This window comes from Balaenoptera physalus, assembly GCF_965194825.1.
Source record: "Balaenoptera physalus genome assembly, chromosome: 7".
NCBI lineage: Eukaryota > Metazoa > Chordata > Mammalia > Artiodactyla > Balaenopteridae > Balaenoptera > Balaenoptera physalus.
This window is the reverse complement of record NC_138886.1, coordinates 122,660,528-122,669,679: the sequence shown is the minus strand read 5'-3', so window position 1 is coordinate 122,669,679 and position 9,152 is coordinate 122,660,528. Positions and strand designations below refer to the sequence as shown.

At 41.2% G+C, this 9,152-nt stretch overlaps 1 long non-coding RNA gene across 1 annotated transcript; it reads right to left on the bottom strand.

The window, feature by feature from the left end:
- Positions 1–6,539: 6,539 nt before the first annotated feature.
- Positions 6,540–8,543, bottom strand: LOC309663607. Its single transcript, XR_014265365.1, has 2 exons — positions 8,303–8,543; positions 6,540–8,221 (listed from the first exon to the last, which is right to left on the bottom strand). It is a non-coding gene; the product is annotated as an uncharacterized lncRNA (long non-coding RNA).
- Between the last annotated feature and the right edge of the window lie 609 nt (positions 8,544–9,152).

Sequence of the window (9,152 nt, the reverse complement as noted above, 5' to 3'; positions counted from 1 at the left end):
TTAATGAAGGTCTTATAAAACAATCTTCATACACACAAGAAAGTGAATCACTTAAATCCTAAAATCCTTAAATCATCAGTGTTTCAGTCTAAATGATTTTTCTCAGGCTAAATCCACATAGAGTTCTTTATTTTTCATAAGTCCCAGCTGTAATCCTTTATTAAATTTTTGATTGAGTCCTAAAGATATAAACCTCCTTTCTACAAAAGGAGGTTTGGTTGAAACCTGCTGACACTTTTGCTTTGAGTACAATTAATTTCTATCTTTTTTTGTACTTTGGCAGCATAACTAAAGGGAACATCTTTAAATTGGTTAACTATTACTATTATATAATTGTGACATTTTCTCTGGCTTTCTAATGAGCAAAATGTTAATAATACCACCTTCCAGCATAATTTTGCCTTTCATCCAACTTACATTTTTCTTCAATTAAATTTTCATGATATCAAGGAAATTCTTAGACTGAAACAATTTAATAATTTTTATATCTATTAAGCCCTGCTTCCACTAATGAAAACTGTCATATATCCATAAAGTACAGCTCCAAGAAATTTAGAGTGATTACATAATCCCTAAATGAAGAAATTTTACGTTTACCCTATGGGAACTAGACCAAGAAAAACTTAGTTCTAAGACCGTATAAAGTAAGACAGGAATCTAGGTGTCGGGTTCAATTTTATTTTATTGTAAGGCACTAGGTGATCATTTGATCATATTCAAAAATACATCAAAACAAGTAATACGGCTGATTCTTACTGGTTGCAAACTTGACTTTCAGTTAACACAGGGAAGGAATGACATAAACAGTGGTGTAGGAGGCCCTAGGGGGGCAGGGCCCGTGTACCCCCAGGTTTTTTTCAAGTTTATAAGCATCAGTCTCTCTTTCTTTCTTTGTGTGCAGTGTCAGGTCTTAAAAAATGAATTGAAGCTTCTTTCTAGACTCACAAATGGGCAGTTTTTCCTATTTGTCCTTGGGGAACGTGCCATGCGCCTCACTGCCTTCCATCGGGGTGTGCTGTAGATTGGATATGTGTGAGTGTCCCCAATCCCCCCATGTCCTGTATCTGTAGGTAAGGAATTTGGGAGGTGATTATGATGGTCATGGGGGCAGAGCTTTCATAGATGGGAATAATGCTTTAACAAAGGAGACCCCAGAGTCTCCCTCACCCGCTCCTGCCATGTGATATACAGCAAAAAAATCCCCCATCCTGACACCAGGAAGTGGGCTCCCACACGACACTGAGTCTGCCGACGTCTTGATCTTGGACTCCAGAACTGTGAGTATAAATTCCTGTTATAGATAAGTCACCCAGTGAGATAGTTTTGTTATAGCAGCCAGCACAGACTGAGGCAGAAATCAGTATGAGGAGTGGGGCAGCACTGTAGTAAATACCTAAAAATGTGTCAGCAGCTTTGGAAGTGGGTCCTGATTAGAGGTCAAAGAGCTTGGAGGTGAAAAGCCTCCGTTTCTGTGGGTGGACCATCACAGGTGAGCTCGGTGAGAACTTGGAAGAAAAGAGGACCGAGAGAGAGCTTTCCTCTCAGAGAATACCTAAGTAGTCTTGAACAGAACGTTGGTAGAAATACTGTTGATAAAGGCCATTCTGATGAGTCTCAGACAGAAACAAGGAACACGAGATGGGAAGCTGGAAGAAAGGTGGCCCTTGTTGCTAGAAAGCAGCAAAGAACGTGGCTGAATTGTGTTCATGCCCCGTGTTTTATGGAAGGTGGAACTTACAGGCTGTGAAACTGAATGTTTGGTGAGGAAATCTGAGCAAAGTGTTGAAGGAGCCTGGCTTCTCTTGATCGCTCTTAGTAAAAGGCAAGAGGAAAGAAATCAAATCAAAAAGGAAGCAGAATGTAAAGATTAGGAGAGTTCACAGCCTATCTAGAATGGAAAGCGTGAGGAAGCCTGTTCAGGAGGGACCCCTGAGGGTGTAGCCAAGCGCCTTGGATAGAGAGCTGAGCATGGGTCAGCCACAGGAGCCGGGCTCTGCTCCAACGCAGCGGCAGTTCAGGCCCAGAGTTTGTCTGTGTGTGTGTGTCTGTGTCTGTGTGTGTATCTGTGTCTGTGTGTGTGTGTAAGTGTGCGTGTGTGTGTGTCTGTGTGTGTCTCTGTATGTATATGTGTGACTGTGTGTCTGTGTCTGTGTCTATGTGTGTGTCTCTGTGTATGTGTGCCTGTGTGTGTGTCTGTGTGTGTGTGTGTGTGTGTGTGTGTCCGTGTCTGTGTGTGTATCTGTGTGTGTGTATGTTTGTGTGTGTCTGTGTGTGTGTTTCTGTGTATGTGTATGTGTGCCTGTGTGTGTGTGTCTGTGTCTATGTGTGCCTGTGTGTGTGTGTCTGTGTCTGTGTGTGTATCTGTGTGTGTGTATGTTTGTGTGTGTCTGTGTGTGTGTTTCTGTGTATGTGTATGTGTGCCTGTGTGTGTGTGTCTGTGTCTGTGTGTGTCTGTGTGTGTGTGTGGCAGGGGAACTAGGAGCAAGGAGCTGGGGCAAAAGCGGTTTCAAAGGAGGGGCCCCTGGCACTGGTGGGTCCCGCGCCACCCAGGTCGCCTCACGCAGCAGCCCCTCCGCACACGCCAGTGCCATGCTCCCTAGCTGCCCACGTTTTGGCCCCCGTGCAGCAGGGCCCTGGCGGCTGCCCTCGGATGGTGCACACAGTGCACTCAGGTGTGTCTGGAGGACACGGATGCCATCCCTGCTGGTGCGGCCAGGGCTGAAGCCACGGGGCTGGACACCACCACCTGGATTTCAAAGAACAGGGCTGCTGGGCTGAACCGTGGGCCCAGGGCTCCAGCAAAGGGATGCTGGGGGCCCCGCTGAGCGTGGGGTGATTCTGACCCCACATTGGGCCTGGAAGGCAGAGCCCTGAGCCAAGGAGGATAATTCTTTTTTTAATTTTATTGAAGTAGAGTTGATTTACAATGTTGTGTTAATTTCTGCTGTACAGCAAAGTGATTCAGTTATACGTATGTATACATTCTTTTTTTATATTCTTTTCCATTATGATTTATCATAGGATATTGAATATAGTTCTCTGTGCTATACAGTAGGACCTTGTTGTTTATCCTATATGTACTAGTTTGCATCTGCTAATCCCAAACTCCGAGTCCATCCCTCCCCCACCCCCTCCCCCTTGGCAACCACAAGTCTGTTCTCTATGTCTGTGAATCTGTTTTTGTTTTGTAGGTAGGTTCATTTGTGTCCTATTTTAGATTCCACATATAAGTGGTATCATATGGTATTTGTCTTTCTCCTTCTGATTTACTTCACTTAGTATGATAATCTCTAGGTCCAACCATGTTGCTGCAAATGGCATGATTTCATTCTTTTTTATGGCTGAGTAATATTCCATTGTATATATGGACCACATCTTCTTTATCCATTCATCTGCCAATGGACATTTAGTTGCTTCCAAGTCTTGGCTATTGTAAATAGTGCTGCTATGAACATAAGGGTGCATGTATCTTTTTGAATTATAGTTTTATCTGGATATATGCTCAGGAGTGGGATTGCAGGATCATATGGTAACACTATTTTTAGTTTTTTGGGGAACCCAATGAGGATAATTCTTGAGCCTTAAGGTTTAATGTTTGCCCCTTAGGTCTTGAACTTACCTGGGACCTGTTCCCTTTCCTGTCTTCTGCTTCTCGCTTTTGTAGTAGAAATGGCTATACTATGCTTGTCCCACCATTTTAAATTAGGAGCACGTAACGTTTTTGGCTTCAGACATTTGTAGGTGAAGATAGATTTTGCCTCAGAATGAAAAATACTTTGTCTCACCCATATGTGATTTAGATGGTATTTAGATGGGCTTTTGACTTTTGTGTTGATGCTGGAATAAGTTAAGAATTTCAGGGCTATTGGGATGGACTGAATGTATTTTCCATCTGAGAAGGACATGAATTTTGAGGGTCCAGGGGAAGAATGCTATAGGCTGATTGTATCCCCCAAATTCATATGCTGAAATCCTAATCCCCAATGTGATGGTATTTGCGTTAGGGACTTTGGGAGGTGATGAGATTGGTGCTTTAATAACAGAGACCCCGGAAGCTCCTTCACCCCTTGCACCCTGTGAGGACTCAGCAGGAAGGTGGTCGTCTGTGCACCAGGAACTGAGCCCTCACCAGACACTGAATCTTTTGGCAACTTGATCTATGAATTCTCAGCCTCCAGGGCTGTGAGATGCGAATTTCCATTGTTGATAAGCCACCCAGTCTATGCTATTTTTGATATAACAGCCAGAACAGACCAAGACACAGGCCCTGGAGGCCTTTCCATTAGACTCTACGTTAAGGAAGCAGGCTGGACGGAGATCAGAAGGTAGAAGAGAGGAGATGTGATTTTCTTCCTGTTTTCTGTTTCTCTCAACACTGCTGCAGCAGCTGTGGGATCCAAAATTCTACTGCCACTCTGTACCTGCTACATGACACTTCCTCCCCAGGTCTCATCAAAGTCCCTGCAGGACCATTCCACTGAGCCCTTAAATTCTTAAAATAATACCTTTTTCCTTTTGTTTCTTCAGTGCTGGAGTTAGTAGCTTTTCCCGGTAGTCATTAAACTCTGGATTATCTTATTTTTTGCTCTTTTAGCTTTCAAACATGGCAGTGACCAATTTCCTGAATTAAATCTACTCTGTTTGAAATATCTGTTGCCTTTTCTGTCTCCCTGAAGGGACCCTATTGGGAAGCCACTGAAGGATTTTAAGCAAGGTACCAGCAGCGTTAGACCTGTGTTCTGGGATAATCCTTCTGGTTGCATTGTTGAGATGAGCTTGGAGGAAGGCACAGGGCAGATGTGGGTGTGAACAGTTTGGAGACTATTTTACTAAATCAGAAGAGAGAATGACTAGGATAACCACGATAGAAGTGGAACCAATTAAGTAGATTCAAGATGTTGGCTATAATATTGGCACTATTTGGTGATGAATCAAATTTGGGGAATTAGAGAAGAGTGACAAGTGACAGGGTTGAGTGTGCTATCATTACGTACGATTAATGTCACTGGAGAGTGATGAGATTTGGAAGTAAAATCACACTTGCATGGTTGAAACAACAGAATTTATGTTGCCTATGAGTCATCCAAGAGGGAATATTCAGTAAGAAGAGGTCATATGAGCCTAGTGCTAACGGGAAGGTTTTGGGCAAGGGATGCATTTATGTACTGTGTGTTTAGGTAGATGTTGATGTCATAGGTCTTGACGAATAAAATGGACCCAAGCTTGAGGAAATTCAGCATATAATGACCTGGTAAAAAAGCCTTCAGAGGCGGAAGAGGAGTGTCTGTTGCTTTAAGAGGAAAATCAACACGGTGTGTTGTCAGATAAACCGGTGAAGGGAAATACTTAGGAAACAGGAAGTAATCAACATTGCCAGTGGCTGATAAGTTGGGAGGTAAAACACGAAGCCGAGCCAGTTTGATTTAGTGTGTGGTGGTGTAGCCAGGAAAGGGAGAGTTAATAATTGGTAAGGAAATCCTGTCTCTGAAGAGATTATGAATAAAGGACTTAACTTTTGAAGATGTTCACTGTTTCCATATTTTCAAAGCATATGGAATAACTGTAATAACTTGTGGTATGTCTCTAACCACAGCTGATATTCTTTCAGTCTTTGGCTTGCCTGGGTCATTCTTCTAGAGATGATTTAAGTCGACAAACTATATACATGGGTTCCAGTGTCTGATAACACATATCACTATATGGATTCTGAGAATGGTATTCATAATTGTATTTCACAGTGAGAGTCAGGAATGAACACTGACTTACTCACGTCATAAGACGCCAAGAAGATAATCAACTTCTCTTGGTCGGTGGTATTTTGAATATCGGAAATCCCTGTCCCTTAAATAGGAACAAGGATGATGATTATAATAGAATCTTAACAGTCCATCAACTTCAACCCATAACGTCCTAGTTCTCAGCCATCCCTGAAAATAATGGAGCTGGTAACAATTCTCAGTGACCACAGGCATTATGAAAATACATCACTGCTGAGTAAATTGTCATTGCAATTTTGTCCACAATTACCACCATATTGAAAAGCTGTAGTGTAGTGCTATATGGTCCGAAGCCTCACTATTACACAGGAGCAATATTCATTGATTGTAAGAGGCTTTCAAAACCTGGAACACTGGTTATTAATAGCAGAAATTGACTTCAGGCAAATGAACCAGCAATTTGGCAATGGTTTTGCTAATTTCTATCTGAAGCACATTACTTAGAGGATTTAAAGAACTTTATTTAGTTCCTAATTAGCTAACACACATAACTCTTTGATCTCGCATTAAGTGGATCAGGATTTTAAGTGTATTTTATAACGTATTTGTCTCTGAACCTGCAAATGGTGCTGTTGAGGCATCAAGGGAGGATGTGAGCTTTGAACTGCTTTTTATGGTGGATTTAAGGATAGGTTGTTGCATGATTCACATCTGTATTTTTTTGTCTGTGAAATAAAATCAGATACAAAGTAGTTATCTCGGCTCTGCCGTTCACTAACTGGGCAAGTAACTTAACCTCTCTAAGCCTCGCTTTTTTTAAAAAAAAAAATTATTTATTTATTTATGGCTGTGTTGGGTCTTCGTTTCTGTGCGAGGGCTTTCTCTAGTTGCGGCAAGCGGGGGCCACTCTTCATCACGGTGCGCGGGCCTCTCACTATCGTGGCCTCTCTTGTTGCGGAGCACAGGCTCCAGACGCGCAGGCTCAGCGATTGTGGCTCACGGGCCTAGTTGCTCCGCGGCATGTGGGATCTTCCCAAACCAGGGCTTGAACCCGTGTCCCCTGCATTGGCAGGCAGATTCTCAACCACTGCGCCACCAGGGAAGCCCCTAAGCCTCACTTTCTTCAGCCTAATGGGAATCTAAACATTACTTCATTGAGGCATTGTGAAGATTAAATAAGATAACGCATGGACAATTGGTGGCAGAAAATTTTGCCCTGTTTTTAATAGTAGATAAAGTTTAGCCATGCTTACTTGCACAGACCTATATATGACATAGACAGGGTCTTAGCTGGAACTATTGCCTTTGGCTACAATATGGAACAAAAACAGTAATATCCTTCTTTCAAATAATATCCATCCATCCATTCATGCAACAAATATTTATGTGGTGCCTACTTTGTAAAAGATAATTTTCTATTCATTGGAGTTATGGCATTGAAAAATAAAAAATAGTCACTGCTGTCAAGACTCGCTAATGGGAAAAAATAAAATGCAATTAATTATTTACTTAATAATTAATTGCCGTCCCGGGACAGGAGGACGGGCCTGCCAGACAGAGCGGTCAGCAGGTACTCATGTCCCTGCTCCTGCCCAGCAGTCTCTCCATACTGGGAGCACGGCTCTGGTTTGCTCATTTTCACCCCTCCTATCGTTTTCACTCAGCCACACAACAGAGGGGGCCTCTAGTTTGATCTGTGTCCACAAAGGTCGAGGCTGGGCCCTGAGCGCTGCTCTTGGTCTCTTTGTCATGGAACAGAGCTCCGCCATCGACAGGTGAAAATCAGGACAGGTGAGAACAGGTGACGTTTGTAATCATGTACCGGTAGACAGGCCCTGAGGTGAACACTTTTACATCATTATCTAGTTTGAAAATTTGCACAACCACACGAGACGTCTTTTGTGATATTCTCATTTTACAGCAAATGAAACAGAGGCAACAGAGATTAAGAAACTGGACCATGGTCTCGCAGCCAGTTGTACAGCTGGGTGTGAACTCAGGCAATCTGCAGGTGTAACGTTAAACCTACTCTCAAAGCGTATATATACACATATACACTGTGTGTGTGTTTTTCAACATCATGGTAGTTGTGGGGAATATGCAATCCCAAACCAAAGGCAATCCTAATAATTATCTTCCTGTAGTAAAAATCTCTATGAAGAGGGTAGCAGGCTGTGTGTTTTATGGACTTCTTAGAGTCAGTGCTTGATGGCCATATAGGAACATTTGAGTAGATAATCTAAACTAGCAGACAGTTTAAAGGTCACTTACATGGATTTAATGTTTCACCTCTTTTCATGTGTTATTATCATTATTATTGATTTCAGTAATATACAATTAGCTATTTAAAAATTTTAGAGCAAACTTGTTGGCACTGTAGGACTGTATGTAATGAAACAAAAATGCAGTGTAGAAATCAAAAACGTTCTCACATTTTGGCATATTTCATAGTGTGGAGGAGACCTTACAGATGCTACAACACTTAGTATTGTGAGGCAGAAAACCTTGCGTTTTGTTTCAAGACATAGAAACAATTTAAATGTCTGTTGCCAGATGAATGGATAAAGAAGATGTGGTATGTATACATACCACTTGTGTTGACCAAAATTATGCCTGTGACCCAGTTCTGGAGATCCCTGTGATGCTCTTACGTACAGGTGCTTGAGGACTTTCCTTGTTTGCCTTCATATACATTTTAGATTGTACTGTTAGATCTTTTCAGTTTGGGCAATACTTTCTGCCATTTAAGAGTAATAAATAACTCTATTAAGCAAAAGTCATTTGAGCAATCAACATGGGTTGTGCGCTTAACGTAAGAAATTAATGTTGTAAAAAAAAAAAAAGAAATTACTGTTGTAACTTATAAATGATGATACTGCTTTTCTTTTGAGATTAATAAACTGACTCAGGAGGTGATTGCAAATTGAACTTTCAAACATAGTATTTTACTTAGAGTCTTGTAGTTTTCATCCTTTCTTTTGGCCAATATACATTTGTGATTACTGTTCTTTTAACAAACATATAGATATTTTGTGAAGAAAAATGAATTCTTCTGCAGTTACATCAAAACAAATTAACTTTCTAGATTATAGTAATTCCCTTTCCTGCTGACAAAAATTTTCACTGAAAATTTTTTGTTGAGATATATTTGATATACACCATTGTGTGTAACTTTAAGGTTTAATATTAGATAATTTATATGCAATATGATTGCCATTGTAGTGTTAGTTAATTCTTCTATTGTGTCAGAAAATTATTTCTTTTAGTTTTGGGAACAATTCAGATCTAGTCACTTAGCAAGTTTAATGCTTATAATACATTTTTGTTGACTATAATCACTGTACTGTGTATTAGGTTTCCAGGATTTATCTACTAGTTACAAGTATGTACCCTTAAAATCAGCTCTCCTATTCCCCCAACCCCCAGCCCCTGGGA